This window comes from Erythranthe guttata, chromosome 7 (assembly GCF_056151865.1).
Source record: "Erythranthe guttata isolate IM_541 chromosome 7, IM_541, whole genome shotgun sequence".
NCBI lineage: Eukaryota > Viridiplantae > Streptophyta > Magnoliopsida > Lamiales > Phrymaceae > Erythranthe > Erythranthe guttata.
In genome coordinates, this window is record NC_142539.1 from 7,186,037 (window position 1) to 7,204,641 (window position 18,605).

General features: G+C 36.3%; 1 long non-coding RNA gene across 1 annotated transcript; it reads right to left on the reverse strand.

The window, feature by feature from the left end:
• Nucleotides 1–599: 599 nt before the first annotated feature.
• LOC105962643 (uncharacterized) lies at nucleotides 600–1,940 on the reverse strand. The gene is made up of 2 exons (XR_016032177.1): nucleotides 1,663–1,940; nucleotides 600–994 (listed from the first exon to the last, which is right to left on the reverse strand). It is a non-coding gene; the product is annotated as an uncharacterized LOC105962643 (long non-coding RNA).
• Between the last annotated feature and the right edge of the window lie 16,665 nt (nucleotides 1,941–18,605).

An 18,605-nucleotide genomic window follows, 5' to 3' on the forward strand; every position in this document is an offset into this window, starting at 1 on the left:
TAATCGGTGATAGTGTTGATGAGGTGACAGGGGCATAATTGAAAAAATGGGTGATTGAAAATTTATAAATAGAATCCCAAATTCACTATTTGAATCATTCATTTTCACATGGAATTCAATACATTAATTGAATTCACTTCTCATCACAATATTTCATTGCATATTATTGCAATTATTAAGTCCATTTATTCGTGTCTTATGAAGTCCTAAACGTCGTTTTGTTCGTCGTGTTACGATAATTGTTGTTCTAGTTTGTTGGAACTGAAATAGTCGTTGTATCTTGGAGACAATTGCAGTAAACCGAAAGCACTGCACCGGACAAATTTGTCTTAAGAAGAAAGAACCGAGTTCTTGCATCGACTACATTTTTCTTGTCAAACTTCTGTCCAAAATTTTGTTCGTTCTCATTTCAAAATACACACACCCAAATAACAGTTATAGAAAGAATGTTTTGTGATTCGATCAACAATTAATGGAAGGCCAAGTTATTTTTCTACTTCTTTACCAATCTTAATGGTAAGTGGTTTTGGCAAATTTTCCTCTTTCTCTTGATAGTAATATTTTTTGAAAATAATTTGTTTTTTGATTTGGTCCAGCAATTACACCTTTGAAATATTATTAATTGGAAATAAGTATATCATTCAACATCGGTTATGAATACATATTTTCCGTGCATCGCACGTGTGAAATTTCTAATTGTTTAAATATTGAAAGTTTCCGAATCAAATCCCCTGAATTCGAAAAATCCGTCCACTTTCCATTCCTAGACTAGATGAAAAACATTTGCGGGGTCACCCCATGCAATGATTACAAAATTTATTCTTTAAAATACTTTTCTATTTCAGAATTTTAATTTGAAAAATGAAAGAAACTGTAGAAGTGGAGCTTCGCTATTTTCATGGACGAATTGGGATCGGCGGTCGTGGCGGCGGTGGCGGAGGACTTGGCGGCTTTAGTTTGAGAATTGTAGCCAGTAGTTCATTTGACCTAGAATCTAATAGTTGCAATATATAAGAAAAAATATTAGAAAACAATGACATTATTTTTTTATTCTTATATAATTAAGAACCAACAATAAGCAATACAACGTAAGCTTTTACCTTCATGTAATAACTTCCAAACCACATAAAAGATGTAAACAATACCAAACATAATTATAGTATACGCGACAAACTCAATCTAAATACGTCGGCAAAATTATTCATACTCAAAAAATAACTTAACTTATTACTCTCTTGCCACTAACAGTGATATACCAAGAAACTATTAGCTAATTTTCTCTTTATTTTTTGCCGAGATCTAAGCTAAGTTAAGGTAGGGTGGGGGTGGGGGCTATCACCCCCAAGATTTTTTTATTAGTTTAGTTGATCACCTAACACTCAGACTTGTTTAATGAACTAAAACGATAGGTTCTATTGTTCTAGCTAGTATCCATGCCTATTACCAAGTCATTGACATTTTTATTTGTAATTAAATTTGTAAATATTTACTTAGTTTGACAATTTTATATGAATACATTTTCGAAAATCACAACGAGGAAAATAACGAAATCATAAATTGAAACTTCGTCAAAACGAACGACCATGTTCTGTATTTTATTTAAAATATATATATTTAAAAAATTAAAAAAAAAAAAAAAAAAAGGTAAAGCTGCGTAGATACCTGGAAATATTGTTCTTCCATGAATTAGGGTAAAACCAAGCAATATGAGTATGACAATAATGACCTCGCTGAACCGTTTCATCTTCCCTAATTGGATCAATATTAAAGGGATTAGACGGACTTTGCGTTTTTGCAGATATTTATAGAATAAGGTAAAATATCTCAAAGGACTTATATAGATATTTTCTGATGGATATTTGTGCTCGGAATTCAATAGTTATAATTTTCAAAAGAAAGAAAACTTCAATTTCGCGTGAAAGAAAAATTCTTAGCTTAGAACTTTCCTGCCTTTATATTTAAGTTGTTCACAATGTTTTTTTTTTTCTTTCTTTGATCATATTTTTGGTCTAAAGTTATAAATGGTCATTTATTTCACCTTGACTGTAGTACTTGCATGTTAGTCAATGCATGGATCAGTAGGTTATACACCCTCTATTTTATATTGACTGCTTCAACTGAAATAATATTTACAAAGTGAAATTTCATATATCACATAGAAATTTCAATATTTAAAAACTTTACTTTCTCTCGAACTCCCTCAACCCAAAAATTCTCTCAGACGTTTATTTTCGTTTTTTTTTTCTTTCAATTCTATGTTGTGCAACACGGACTCCGAAATATGGGTTCCGAGTTGGGTCAACATGGGGTAACCAAAATTTGTTTTTCGAAATAAATAAAAAAAGGGGTAATATGCTAGAGGTCCCTAGTTGGAAATATAATTAGATGTTGAATACAACCTTAATATTTTTCTATGAATTAAATCATTTTTAGAAAAATAAATATGAGTCACATCCTCAATTTTTCTTTCATCCCTAATTTACCCTTAACTTAAATTCATAAATTCTGAAGTCACGTTTCTCTCAGATTTATTTTTTCTTTTTTCTTCTCTTGATAAAATTCTCGAGAAAAGCTTATGTATTTCTCTGTATCTGTGTGTCGTTATATAACTTCACGTTACATCATATATTTATATGCGGCTGAGAGAAATCAACCCTAGTTATACAGCTTTTCCGTAAGAAAGGAAATAACCAAAGATAAGCTAAAGAAAATATATATCGTGATTTGGGTAAATCTGGCCAAATCTGCCAATACTCCCCCTCAAGTGGGTGCATGAGGATTACGAGTGCCCAACTTGCAAAGAAAGTAGTCGAACTGTGGCTTTCCAACAGCCTTGGTGAAAATATCGACCAATTGTGCATCTGTACGTACGTAGTGTGTCAAGATAAGGCCATCTTGTAGAGCATTTCGAACCGAATGACAATCAATCTCTATATGTTTTGTTCGTTCGTGAAATACCGGATTAGATGCGATGTGCATCGCCGCCTGGCTATCACAATGAAGTTGTATGGGTAATGTATGTGAAACACCAAACGAGTTTAGCAACCCCTTTAACCACTTCAACTCACAAGTTGTCGTTGCCATGGACCGATACTCGGCTTCTGCAGATGACCTCGATACAGTATGTTGTTTCTTGGTCTTCCAAGATACCGGAGATGAACCAAGGAGTACAAGATACCCCGTTAATGAACGACGAGTAATGGGACAACTCGCCTAGGGGTGGTAAACGAGCCAAGCCGGCTCGAAAAAAGCTCGAACTTGAGCTCGGGTTTTTCGAGCTCGAGCTCGAGCCCAAAATTAGTTGTTCGGCAGCTCGCGAGCCGGCTCGCGAGCTGCCTTCTTAATTTCTTTTTTTTTTTCTTTTTTTCTTTTTTTCTTTATATATATATATATATATATATATATATATATATATATATATATATATATATATATATATATATATATATATATATATATATATATATATATATATATATATTATTCTTATTCTTATTATTATTATTAACTAAATAGTAAATAGTCTATAATAATAAATATATCTAGTATTTAAATAGAAACAAATCTATATTACTTAAATAATTCATAATAATATAAAATATTATAATAATAATAATAATAATAGAAAAAATAAAAAATATATATAACTAGAGTTTATTATTTATTTTATAATTTTTTTTTATTTTCCTATGAATAATTTTTAATAAAAAATAAAATGATTTTAATAAAAAATTAAATAATAATAATAAAATAAAAAAAAAATTAAATAAGCTCGAGCTCGAGCCTAAAATAATTGGCTCGATGAGCTCGAGCTCGAGCTCGAGCTCGGCAACATGGACTCGAGCTCGAGCTCGAGTTGGCCAAAAGAGTCGAGCTCGGCTCGTTCCCACCCCTAAACTCGCCCAGTCGGAATCGCAATAGGCAAACAACTGAAGATTACTATCCGCGCGGAGCATGATGCCTAGACCAGGCCGACCTTTCAAATATCGAACAACACGAAGCGCAGCCTCCCAGTGACGAGTTCGGGGAGCTTGCATGAATTGAGCCAAACTATGTACCGAATAACACAACTCCGGTCGAATAATAGTTAAGTAAATCAATCGACCAACCAGTCGCCGATACGCCTCGGGGTCATGCACAAATTCACTATTATCGAGAGCAAGGCCATGGTTTTGCTCTAACGGAATATTGGCAGGCTTTGCAACGAGCAACCCGGCCTCGGAAATATTATCCAATGCATACTTGCGTTGAGACAAAAAAATACCCTCATTGCCGCGAGCCACTTCGAGACCTAAAAAATATTTTAGTCGCCCAAGATCCTTCATATGGAAACACCGATTGAGATAACTCTTGAAACGATCTATAGACCCCCGATTATCCCCTGCTATAATTAAATCATCCACATATACAAGTATGACCAAGAATAGCCCATCACGTCGCATTGTGAATAAAGAATAATCCGAATAAGATTGGGAAAATTCATAAGACAACAATGCGCTAGATAATTTTGCGAACCAATTTCTTGGTGCCTGACGTAAACCATATAACGACTTGCGCAAACGGCATACCTTATGAGGAGAAGAACTGAGAAAGCCAGGTGGCGGTCGCATGTATACTTCCTCAGCCAAGTCACCATGGAGAAAAACATTTCGGACGTCCATTTGATGGAGTTCCCAGTCATGTATAGCTGCCAAAGCTAATAATACCCAAAAGGTTCCCATCTTGGCTACCGGTGCAAAGGTTTCATGATAATCAATCCCTTCCTTCTGTCTGTTCCCTAAAATCACCAGGCGAGCTTTGTAGCGTTCAACCGTGCCATCGGAATTATATTTTATCTTATACACCCATTTGCAACCAATGGGTTTCTTACCTTGTGGCAAAGTCACAACAGACCAAGTTCCATTGTCTTCAAGAGCTTGAATCTCTTCTTTCATAGCCTGACGCCATTTTTCATCTTTCACTGCCTCGGAAAAACGTGTTGGCTCGAAACCTGCACTCACGGCTGCAAGAAATTTTCTGTGTTGCACAGTGAACTTATCAGAACAAGCATAATTAGCTATGGGATACGGAGTACCTGAGGAACTGTGAGTAAGCGGTGGAACCGAGACGGGATCAAGAAGACGTGTGGTGTGACAAATGTAATCTGTTAAGTGACTGGGTGCTTTGCGAGTACGAGTAGGACGTGTTTCCTGGGTTGTTGGTGCTGCATCACCCTCGTCATTAGAAGTAGGGCGTGTTTCCTGGGTTGTTGTTGCTGCATTACCCTCGTCGCTTGAACTCCCCCTGTCAACAGTGTCATCAATTTTCTCCATATCATCTGATGTCTCAGATGTAGATATCAAAGTAGAATCGAAAAATTCCGGACTACCCAATTCCTCATTTCACAACTCAATTCCCTTATCATCAGAATTATTCGTTGTACATGCAAAAGGAAATTCATTTTCGCTAAAAACAACATCCCTAGAGACGAAGAACTCCTTAGTCTCCAAATCTGACCAACACGGCCATTCTGTTGCGGAGTACCAACACAAGATGTTTGGTGTAAAATACCATTAGTTTCAAAATATTATTTTAGACATGTAAACTTTGTTCCATTATCACTTCTCATTGTTTTAACGACTTTGCCAAATTGTCGATTCACCATAGCACAAAAATTTTGCAAAATAACAGAGACTTCTCGTTTCACAATTAACAAATGAATCCAAACAGACCGAGAAAAATCATCAACAATGGTCAAAAAATATACAGCTCCACAAGTAGAAGGAGTACGATAAGGCCCCCACAAGTCACAATGAATCAATGAAAATAACTCAGTAGCTTTATTATCACTTAAAGGAAAAACATCTCTTGTTTGTTTGGCACGAAGACAAATTTCACAATGCTTAAATATTCCACTATTGGTGTCAAAAGTAAAATTGGAGAAGACCCGACTAGACGAAATGAGGGATGCCCGAGACGTTTATGCCAAAGCTCCTCGTTATATTTGCAGCCAATCTTGTGAGCCTGTACCTTTGTCACACCACGCAATACGTAGATCCCGTCACGATAGTCACCCACTCCAATCACCGTCTTCATAGTGCAATCCTGTATCACACACAATTTTTTAGTAAGAGTGATTACATAATTTGTCTCATTTAGAAACTGTCCAACAGATAGCAAATTGCAGTTTAAGTTAGGAACAAATAACACATTATTCAATTTAATTTGTTCTCCAAGAACCGTTGTCCCTTCTTTTGTTGCCACTATTTCTGCGCCATTGGGAAGTCCAACAGGACAGTTATGGACATCATGTGACTTAGTGAGAAGATCATCACAGCCGGTCATATGATGTGATGCGCCGGAATCGATAATCCATTGATCGCAAATCTTACCGGTTTGTTTGTCTGTGAACGTCAATTTCTGGTCATTGAGTAAATTCCTCAAAGTGGCCCATTGTTCACTTGTCAAGATAGACAAGTCGCCTTTATCTGCATCAGTCAATGAAGAAGTAGAACCTTTGCCGAGTGTCGTTTGCGCTGCATGTGCACGAGAAATCCCACGACCGCGGCCTCCCCCTCTGACCGAGCCCTTACTGCCTCCACGCCCCAACCCTTTCGGATGATCTCCCCACCAGTCCGGATACCCGACGACTTGGAAGCAACGAGATTCGTCATGTCCCGCTCGACCACAGTGGTTGCACAGTTCTGATTTGTCGAGGTCAAGGTGTACGGTGTGATACCGCCTTCAACTTTATTCTTTGTATCGCCCATGGCAGCGAATTAAAAAAGAAAATAATTGCCTCAATTGTATGGATCTGATACCATGATAAAATTCTCGAGAAAAGCTTATGTATTTCTCTGTATCTGTGTGTCGTTATATAACTTCACGTTACATCATATATTTATATGCGGCTGAGAGAAATCAACCCTAGTTATACAGCTTTTCCGTAAGAAAGGAAATAACCAAAGATAAGCTAAAGAAAATATATATCGTGATTTGGGTAAACCTGACCAAATCTGCCAGTATCTCTCTTTCTGAATCTCGTTCCCTCTCTGTCTCTCGCATCTCGCTCCCTCTATCTCTCGCAACAATCTTTCTGTATATATTTTTCTCTCAATCTTTATCTCTCTATTTTTCGATATCGCGATCTCTCTGTTTCTTTCGTTCTCCACCACTTCAATCCACTATTGAGAGGGGTGGTGGTTATGGCGGTGGTTGTGGCAGTGGAGACGGCGGCAATAAACGGATGGTTGTAGAGGCAAGGAGACGGCGGCTATGGTGGTTTAATTAAGGTCATATCTATGGTGGAAGGCGCGGCGACGGTGTTGGGCATGGATGATGGCGTGATGGCGGCGCTCGGTGATGGTGGTGGTGGTGGAGGAGCGGATCTATGGTGTCTATGGGTCTGGCGGCTTGGGTTTGTAGGAGGAGTTAGGGTTTCAAGATGTCTTAGTGTTTTAAGATGTCTATGGGTGACTACGGATTACTATGGTTTCCTATGGGTTTTTGAAGATGTCTACGACCGAAAAAAAAAAAAAAAAAATCATAATATTCACTTTATGTAGAAAAGAAGGGAAAAAATAGATTTTTATATAATGATACAATACGGAAAAAAAAAAAAAGACGTGTTTCACGTAAAAATAAAAAAAAATGCTAGATGAAACTTAAAAATGTTAAATAATACCATAGTTCATCATAGTATATTTACAATTTGGTGTAATTTCGAATCTGTGAGTGGAGGAGCATTTTTTGAATGAATTTAATAAAGGATGTGAAGCAAATTTTAGTTAGACTTGTCATTTAGTTCTAATAAGGTTTGTCACCAGGAACTTATATCTTAAGACCCCATAAAAAAATTACCTGATAATTGTCATCCGCTTGGTTTATTGTCGTTTCCTAATTGATAAAATCGAAAAAAAAAACGTAACAATTCGCGAGATTGAAAATGAGATAATTTGTTAAATTGTATGACTTTCTGTAATTTTGTTTAGAAATTACTTTGCAACCTATATATCAAAACCCTTTTTGCGGCTATCAAGCCACTTGTCACAATGACCATATATTTTTCTTTTCTCTGTAAAAAAATATTATACCAAATTTTGAGGGTAGATAAATTTTTTATACCATGCTACACTTCGAGATTCGCTGAGAATTTAAGGACCATTGGGGTCATTTATATTTTGTTTTGGCAGAATGCATATTGGGCCATTTGTAGATATTTTTCAAAATGAAAAAAAGAAAGATTATTTTTTTAAATAAACGGGCCTTTTTAAAGAGTTATTTCTAAAAAATAAAGAACAAATAAATGGGGCATTTTTTTTAATCCAACAAAAAAGAGATAGATCAAAACTAGAAAGACATGTAGATGATTGTTTGGATTTGTTCATGGACTAGTTCAAGGGCACTCGGCCTCTTATGGGTTCTGTCACTCTGACCTTCAAATAAATTGTCGAAATAATACAACGCCAAAAACAAAACCATTAGTCCAAATCAATTATTTGTAGATCATCACATTGGAATTTAGCATACCCGCTAACAACTCCCCTCGAAGATAGCAAACAATGAAGGCTAAATAATATAAATTAAATTGCAAAGCATAAAACTTATCATACCAGACACTGGTATAGGCTCTTCCTCAACATATGAGGTTAATCAAACATTTGGCACAACCTCCCTTTTAGTATAAGTCAATTTGTAATATGAGATCCCCTCGTCAATCACTTTTGCAATGGGACAACAAGAATGATTAAACTATTCCAGATGGTTTCTCAGAATGTGCGGCGTAATATTATTTAGCGGAAACATACTTGCAATAAACGAGCTTTACATATAGTGTCAGTATAAGAGTTCTATGCAGGTAAATGAGCTTTTCGATTTTTTTGTTGATGATGCATTTGTACGTCCTAAGTTGCCACAAAACTTCTGGCAAATATCTACTTTTTTCGATTCAAGTTCTAGTTGAACATCTAGCAACTCTCGCTCCCCAAATATGGTTGCAACTACATTTCCACTGACTTTCAAATTTTTATTATCGAATTTTAAGAGTTGAACTTGTTTGAGTTGGCCTCTATGCCTGAAAATCTTTGTTGCTCAAGGGTTACTTGGCACTTAAATGATTATATTTATAAACAATATAAACATATATCATTTTCTGTTAAAATAGATTATCATATCACTTTTAATGATAATTATTAATATATAAACCCATCAAATTATTTTTGCATCTTAATAATTCAAAAAATTAAAACGTGCAATACTATCATAAAATTTCAAGTATATTCAAATAATTGTTAACAGAACTATAGCACATGTTGAAACTTGGAGTTATATTTGTGATAATATCCGTCAAAATCTGATTTAACGGCTAAGGCCGTAAATATTACTCCGAGCCTCAAGCTTGTCGAATGAAGACGTGGTAATAGCTCTCAAAAGCTGATTTAAAGGCCAGTCGGAATATAATTAGGAGTCTGAAGCTCGTAGAGTCACTAGACGTGATAAGACCCGTCAAGGGGCTTTTAAATAGCAAACCCAAACTGAACGGGCTTTGGAGTTATTTTGTACCCAATGTGTGTGTGTATATATATACAATGTTTTGAAAATCGGACCGGACATTGAACCGGAGAGTCAACTAGGTCATAGTTGGACCGGTTCAACTTAGGTCCAACCAGATTTTTTAATATTTTCTATATTTAATTATTTGTAAATAATTATAATATGTTATATAATTTAAAAAATGTATTTGATAATTTTTTTCATCGTTTAATTTCTATTCACGAGTTATAAATTAATTTATTAATACTTACTTTTAGATTTTCCTTTTTTTTTTTTTCTGTACTTCACTAATTCCCTCTCTCTACTTAAAAAAAAAAAAAAAGACATCCCTTCAAATTGAAACATAATTCACCCATCCACCTACCCCAAACACCAGCCACTTCTTTTTTCTCTTTTTCCTTCCGTCGGCTGCTGCTTCTTTTCTTCCCCAATCTGCACCACCCATGACCCATCAAGCCATCATTGAAGATCCCAGCCCAACATATCATAACATAGCCTGAAAACTAGCACCACCCATGCCCTCTACTTCTTCCAGCGGCAATTTTGATCGAGTTTTCTTTCTTTCTCGTTTTTTTCTTTCTCCACCATCTTACTCAGATCTGTAATTGATTTCTCAAAAAACCGTTTTTAGCCGATTTCCGTGTTAACGGTTCGACCGGCCAAAAAACCGGATTTTCCCATTTAACCCAATTTTTTGCATTTTTCGGTTTTATAGTGTCAGTCGGACCGGACAAGGCAGCGGTTCGCGGTTGAACCGGCCGGTCTGGTCCGGGTTTCAAAACATTATATATATATATATATATATATATATATATATATATATATATATATATATATATATATATATATATATATATATATATATATATATATATATATATATATATATATATATATATATTGTGACACCCATTTTCTAATTACACTTAGTAATTTAGAATATGCTAGCGTCTTTTAGAAAATAATGAGTGTGGAATGCTCGTTTTAAAAATCACCTTCTACAAATAGAAAGTTACGCATAAAATTTTTTCTTTTAAAATTAGAGGAAGAGTGTCCAAATATTACCATATCATATACATTTAACCAACTATCACAAAAGAGGCATACATGACTAGTAATTTAAATTAATTTCGCACAGATTAGGTAGATCAACTTCGAAAATTAATTTATCTTAAACCCTTCGTGAAACAAATTTGAAAATTTAACCACATACTATAATATAGGTCTAAATCACTAATTTAAAATATCATTAGCCATTTGAAAGGAATAATTAAAATGGTACAACTGTACAGTTTGAAAATCTAAAACATACGAGTGACCTTTGAAAATTCTTTATAAATTCTCTACTGTTTAAAATATCCTCAAACTCTATACCAAAGAACATTATTGAGTTAGGATTCCATTCCAAGTGGAATAAATCCATTTGAGTGAGAAACTTCATATTTTATTCTAAATACTACAATGACTCTGTTTCAGAGCAGTTTTGGGAAACAATTCCTAATTAATTCATGGCTTATCCAAATAATGAAATGGACCTATCAAAATGACCATAATATAGAGTTCAACAATTTTCTAAATTTTCATGCAATAATGTATACAAGAGATAATTAACACGAATTATGAAACTACTAGGCATAAAACAACACATAACTAGCCGATCGGCATTTTATAAGGTTTTTAGGAAAACTTGCCCTAAGGTTAAATAAGTTTTTGAGGAAATACCATAACATATACCAAAATAGGTAATTTTACTCCTTAGTTACATATTATGCATCAATAGTAAGTTCCTCCAATAGGCGGAAGGGAACGATAATAAACACCTAAAACGGTGTCGAATATCCTTAATAATAAAGTGTACAAATAAAACCACATTAATCAATTAAGAGCACTCAAAATCCACCATTCCTCCATATGAACTCTTCTCCCAATCCATGAACTCAACTTCAACCACGAACCTCGGGCTAGAAATCGGGTAATCCTACAAGCAATTCAATACCTATACGAGCCTTTGAAATTCAATGAGAATTCCATAGAATATCAAATACACTTAGACAAGGAATCATATAATCATACATATACATACATATACCTTAATCACCATTTCTTTAAGGAAATTTACCAATTTACCTTTACCTTCTCGGTTTACCTCTTGGACCTTTTCTTTTCATCATTTCATAAGGAATAAGAGTAGGTCTACCTAAAAGAACCATTCCTCCATACATTCATTCAAGTGCTCATACAATGTGTGAGAAAATCATTTCTTTAGTTGGATATCCTTTGGAAAACCAAGTAAAACTTTAGACAATAAGTCTTCATTTATTTGGAACTCGTTTCAAAAGTGGAATCAAACCACACACTCTTCATCTCATGTTGGGGTACCGGCCCCTCATACCCTGTGCTTATTCGATCTAAGTTTTACAAGATTTTCCAACTTTAAAAACGTGCAAGTGAGGTTAGTACATACTTTTAATTTCACATATTCAAAGTTAGCTTACACATAAGCATATTAGTACACATATTTGCACATATTTCACAAAGTCACATAGTTTAGTCACAAAATCACAAAATCACAAAATCAAGTAAGAGACATGGATTTTTCTAGCGTCCGATCACTCAAAGCCTACCTGAGGTCAGATACCCCCTAAATTACCATTCATTTTAAATAGATTAGATCTGAACCGTTAAATAAAAAAGTGATTTTCGATTTCCTAGAAAAATGATTAAAATAATAATTTGAGCAATTACGCATCTATCCTTCTCACTTAAAATTATTTATTACATTAAAATAAAATAGAATAATATGGAATAGTCTAATTTACCCCTCAATTGATTGAATGGAAAAATCGCTGCAAATAATTGCTGACAGTTGGTTGCCTATGAAATCATCTATGGCGAATATATCGATTAAATCCGCAACCCAAAAATTGACCTAATTAAAAAAAAATCTCCTTTTTCTTTCCCCCCTTATTTTTGCTGAAATCGTACCCACAAACACTCCAAAACATTCGATATAAACGAGCTTGTATCGCCTTTGAGGTTGGGGCCCAGGTCAATTGTTGGATTGTGAGCGGTGACGGACGGAGGTAGGAGCACTATCCTGGAGATGGAATCCATTGCAGGTTCACGGGGTAGGGGTGGGTGGCGGCGAATCTAAGGTTTAATTTGATTTGTAACTTAAATTAATTTATTAAGTTTCGTTTAGTTGTTAAATTTTAGTTAATATATATTGAATTTTTCGCTATTCGTCCAATTCATCAATGTTAAATGTAATTTACATCATTTGAAAAGATTCATCCAGTACATCATTGATAAACAATAAGCCAATCAACAATTTTCTAGAGCTTCAATAACAAAACCACCACAATGATAAACAATGATGCAATTATAATCCATGAAATATGCAAAAGTTTTTCATCTTCATCTCTTCCATCAACCCTTGTAGACCTGGCTGTTGGCAAATTTTCCGCTGCCTCTTCCATTTCATCTGGAAAATCTTGAGCATGCATTCTAAGTGGTACCTCAATCGCTCGTTGTGGATGACACCAGCGAAAAAAATTGCATTCTTGGAAGTAATAGTACAATTTGCCCTTCGTGTCTGGACTAAACTGAACCACTTTTATACCTAATCTCAATTTGCACTTCATAGAGGAGGCTTTGCATACCTCAAATCCAAGTGTGCCTTGGAAGCATTGTTCATCCTCGTCGTCGTATTGTTAGATGAGTACGAGAACATTGCGTTTTGTTTTACAGGAATTTGTGTGTTCCCAATGAATTTGACAAAATTAGGGCAAAAGGGGAGAAATTAGAGCAAAAAGGAAGGGAGTGAGATGGAGAGAAGTGCAAATTGTCCTTTTATCAGCAATAATCACTAACGACATTATACACAGTAACACATGCATCGACAGGAATCAACAACGACATTATAGCAAATCATCCTTTTAAATATTAGTCATTATTTATTTTTTGATGTGTAAAAAGAGAACAAGTGGCCAATATAAAAAAAAAACAAAATTGGGTCTAACCCAATCCAGCTACAAATACTGGGCCTAAAAAAGCCCACGAGTTAAAAATCTACCAAAATAATTTACATGAAGACAATTATCCCCGACCATTACGTGTTTGATTACCAAGTCATTGTAGTATTATATAAATCAAAATCTTCCTCAGCATCACCGCGACAATCATCGACGTTGACTAGGAATTCGGTAATATAATCCATGCTCTGATGTTTATTTCGGGCCAAAGTCAAAGCCAGAGATCTTCTTACTAATGCTGAATCTCCCTATGAAGAAACGAAGTTCAGTTTACATTCATTCTTAAATATATATTCTGAACAAATTAAATGTATGGTTAAACTTTAAGGTATATATTTTGTTTGCTCACATTAATGATTGGTGTATTGAATTTGTTTCCATTCATCATTATCAAGCACACGTACAATCCACAATAATACATGTATGTATGAATTTATTAGAATCACAATGAATATCACAAACATCAAGGAGAAAAGTGAGTTTTAACTTACCCATTTGGTTGAAGGGGTACCCAGTCGGCGTTTTCGTAGCTGTGGTTATTTAAATTAAATCTTTGCTTGCACTCTTTATAATCCCATTTGAGCAACACAAGCTCCAGTCTTTTGAGCGTGTTATTTAATATACAATTAATTATACTACAATTGTATTCATCGTAATAATACCGCAGTCAGTGTTTTGTGGTTAGTAGTTATTGTTGGAAATTAAACTTGAATAAATGAGTGAAAATAATAATTAAATTGTGTGAATTGTAAGTTCATGTACGTAACCATTTTATGTACATGAATGTATTTGTCTAGTCATATTCTAGAGTATCTAGAAAGTCTAAGTCTTGGTCAAATATGATATTTATTATATTAGTCTAGAATTCTCCTATCCCTTCTATAAATAGGAGTGTCCACCATCACTTTGGGTGTAAGAAAATCAGCCGAGAGAACAAGAAATAAAATTGAGAGTACAAGTGTTGATTGAGTTGAGTTTTCATCTCCTCTCCACTAGAAATTAATAGTTCTTTTATTTACATTTTAACCCATCTTCCAACAAACTGGTATCTAGAGCCGTGGTTTAAATGGCAAATATGAGTGGAGCCATGCCATTTCCAAAACTCACGAAGAACAACTACGAGAGGTGGAGCATCCAAATGAAGGCATATCTTGGTGGACAAGATGTGTGGGATGCTATCGAAGAAGAATACGTTGAACCAGAAGGTTACGCTGCACTTAGCCAAGCTCAGAAAAAAGCCGTAAAAGATGCTCGAGTGAAAGATCAAAAGGCCCTTTCACTCATCCAACTTAGTGTTGCCGACGATATCTTTGAGAAGATAGCACAAGCCACTACCGCAATAAGGGCGTGGGATACCCTCCAAAATACGTGTAAAGGAATCGATAAGGTGAAGAAAGTTCGTCTCCAAAGTTTTAGAGGAGAGTTCGAATCCTTGCAAATGAAGGATACAGAGTCAGTTTTTGACTATGTGTCAAGAGTTCATGCGGTGGTAAACCAACTTCAAACGAATGGTGAAACGATGTCGGACAATCGTGTTGTCGAGAAAATTGTCCGATCAATCGATCCAAAGTTCGATCACGTTGTTGTGGCCATCGAGGAGTCCAACGATCTCGACACCATGACTGTCGATGAGTTAACAGGAAAATTACAAGTGCACGAAGAAAAGATAAAGAGGAGATCGAAAGAGCCTATTGACCAAGCTCTTCAAGCAAAATTGAGTTTCGACATAAATAAAGATGATGATGTAAGTAACCAGAGTTGGCGTGGTCGCGGCCGAGGTCGTGGACGAGGACGAGGTCGCGGTCGAGGCCGTGGTAGAGGTCGTGGTGGTTACACCACATTTTATGATCATGAAACAAAGTTCGAGCCCCATTCATAGAGAGGCCGTGGCAGGGGAGGCATCAACCGACACCAAAATAGGAAAAATGCGGAGTGTTATGATTGCCATCAACTTGGACACTACTCGTACGAGTGTCAAAATGGACCCGCAGAAGAGAAAGCAAAGGCTCATCTTCTAGAAGAAAAATAAGAGAACACCCTTTTATTGGCGTATAAGGCATCAGTGGAAGATAATAAGTCTTCATGGTACCTCGATTCAGGTGCTAGTAATCACATGTGCGGCGATAAAAGCATGTTCGTCGAGATCGATGAATCTGTGAGCGGTGATATCACTCTTGCTGATATGTCAAAGATTCCATTTAAAGGCATAGGCAAAATCTCGATTCAAGCAAAAAGTGGAAAACATCAGTTTATTTCTGATGTTTATTATGTTCTGAGCATGGCGGCGAGAATTTTGAGCATAGGCCAATTATTGGAAAACGGCTACAAAATGCACTTGGAGCACCGGAGTCTATACTTGATGAATAGTGACTGGAGCCCAGTTGCGCATATTCAAATGACGAGCAACCGAATGTTCATAATGAATGTCAACCAGGATGAAGTAACGTGCTTAAAATCAAGTTTTGAAGACCCATCTTGGTTATGGCATTTGAGGCTCGGACATCTCAACTTTGACGGATTAAAGTTGATGTCATGAAAGCGCATGGTGAAGGAATTACCAAACATGGACCAGCCGGATCAACTTTATGAAGGTTGTCTTGTCGGAAAACAATTTCGGCAAAGTTTTTCAAATGAATCGGTCTCTAGAGCAAAGGTGCCATTGGAGCTAATTCATGCTGATGTATGCGGACCAATCGAACCTGCCTCGTTTGGAATGAATAGATATTTTCTTCTATTCATTGATGACTACAGCCGCAAGACATGGGTATACTTTCTCAAACAAAAATCCGAGGTGTTTTCCGCATTCAAGAAGTTTAAAGCTCTTGTCGAGAATCAAAGTGACTATCGGATCAAGGCAATGAGATCCGATCGTGGTGGCGAGTTCACATCAAAAGATTTCAAAGCATTTTGTGACGAGTATGGTATTCACCGGCCACTTACCGTTCCTTATTCACCACAACAGAACGGTGTCGTGGAAAGGAAAAATCGATCCTTAATGAACATGGTTCGCTCCATGTTGAAAAGTAAGAATTTGCCAAAGGAATTTTGGGGCGAAGCTGTTGGCTGTGCCGTCTATCTATCAAATCGGTATCCAACTAGAAGTGTCGGAAATAAAACACCGCAAGAAGTTTGGAGTGGATACAAGCTGAGCGTATCGCACTTGAGGATTTTCGGGAGTATCGCACACATGCATGTTCCGGATCAGCATAGGAACTAACTTGAAGATAAGAGTCAAAAGTTTATCTTCATCGGCTATGACCATGCATCAAAGGGTTATAAATTGTATAATCCTATTGAGAAGACAAGGAGGACCAGCCGAGATGTGGTGTTCGACGAGAAAAATTCTTGGGATTGGAGTTCTCAAGAGAATGACCAATTCACTTTCTACCCAATTGAGGCAGTCAATAAAGAAGCCGAGGAGGAGCTAACGGAGCCGGTGACTCCACCATCACAATCCTCGTCTCACCAGCCCTCGTCGGAAAGTGAGAGTTCAAGCAGTGAAAGACCCCAAAAGACGAGATCATTGCGGGAGATCTATGAGCTTAACCAAAATCCAAATCTATTTTGCCTATTTGCAAATACTGAGCCGATAAATTTCGAGGAGGCATCTAAAAGTGATAAATGGAGAAACGCCATGAACGAGGAGATCGGCGCCATCGAAAAGAATAAAACTTGGGAACTGACTTCCTTGCCTCCGGAATACAAGCCCATTGGTGTAAAGTGGGTTTACAAAATTAAGAAAAATGCTAAAGGAGAAATCAAGAGGTATAAAGCAAGGCTCGTGGTCAAAGGGTACAAACAAAAAGCATGAATTGACTACGAAGAAGTCTTTGCCCCTGTTGCTCGATTAGAGACAATAAGGTTTCTAATTTCTTTGGCGGCACAAAAGAAGTGGAGGATCTATCAAATGGACGTAAAGTCTGCATTTTTTAATGGATATCTTGACGAAGAGGTGTACATCGAGCAACCGGAAGGATATGTTGCTAAAGGCCATGAGAATAAGGTGCTAAAATTAAAGAAGGCATTGTATGGATTGAAGCAAGCACCGAGAGCTTGGAATAGTCGCATTGACGAATATTTTCGAAAGAAGGGCTTCAATAAATGCCCGCACGAGCATGCACTCTTATGTCAAGACAAACGAGAAAGGTGATATCTTAATTGTTTGTCTTTACGTTTATGATTTGATTTTTTCAGGCAACAATGAGGGGATGATTAATGCTTTTAAGAAAGAAATGGCCGACGAATTTGAGATGACGGACATCGGATTGATGTCTTATTATCTTGGCATCGAAGTGCAACAACAAGATGATGGAATTCTCATTTCTCAAGAAAGCTACGCGAAGGAAGTTCTGAAAAAATTCAAAATGGAAAATTGCGAACCAAATAGTACCCCAATCGATGTTGGTGAAAAGCTATCTAGACATATTGGAGGAGAGCCGGTCGATCCAACTTTATTAAAAAGTTTGATCGGAAGTTTAAGGTACTTGACTTGCACTAGACCTGATATTCTTTATGCTGTGGGTCTTGTTAGTCGCTTTATGGAGAACCCGAAAATTTATCATTTTAAAGTGGCGAAAAGGATTCTCTGTTTCATCAAAGGTACTCTCGATCATGGAATTTTTTATCCTACTTCTGGAAATTTGAAGTTGGTAGGATATAGCGATAGTGATCGGGCAGGAGACGTTGATGATCGGAAAAGTACTACGGGTTGCGTTTTCTTTTTTGGAGAAGCGGCTTTCACGTTGATTTCGAAAAAGCAGCCCATTGTCACATTATCGACCTGTGAAGCTGAATATGTTGCTGCAACTTCAAGTGTTTGCCATGCTTTGTGGCTGCAGAATTTGCTTAAGGAACTTGGTTTCAACCAAGTTGAATCAACGGACATTTATGTCGACAACAAATCTGCAATTGCCTTAGCAAAGAATCCGGTATTTCATGACCGAAGTAAGCACATCGAGACTCGTTTTCATTTCATAAGGGAATGCATTGCGAAGAAAGAGGTTAAAGTAAAATTTGTGAAGTCCGAGGATCAATTGGCCG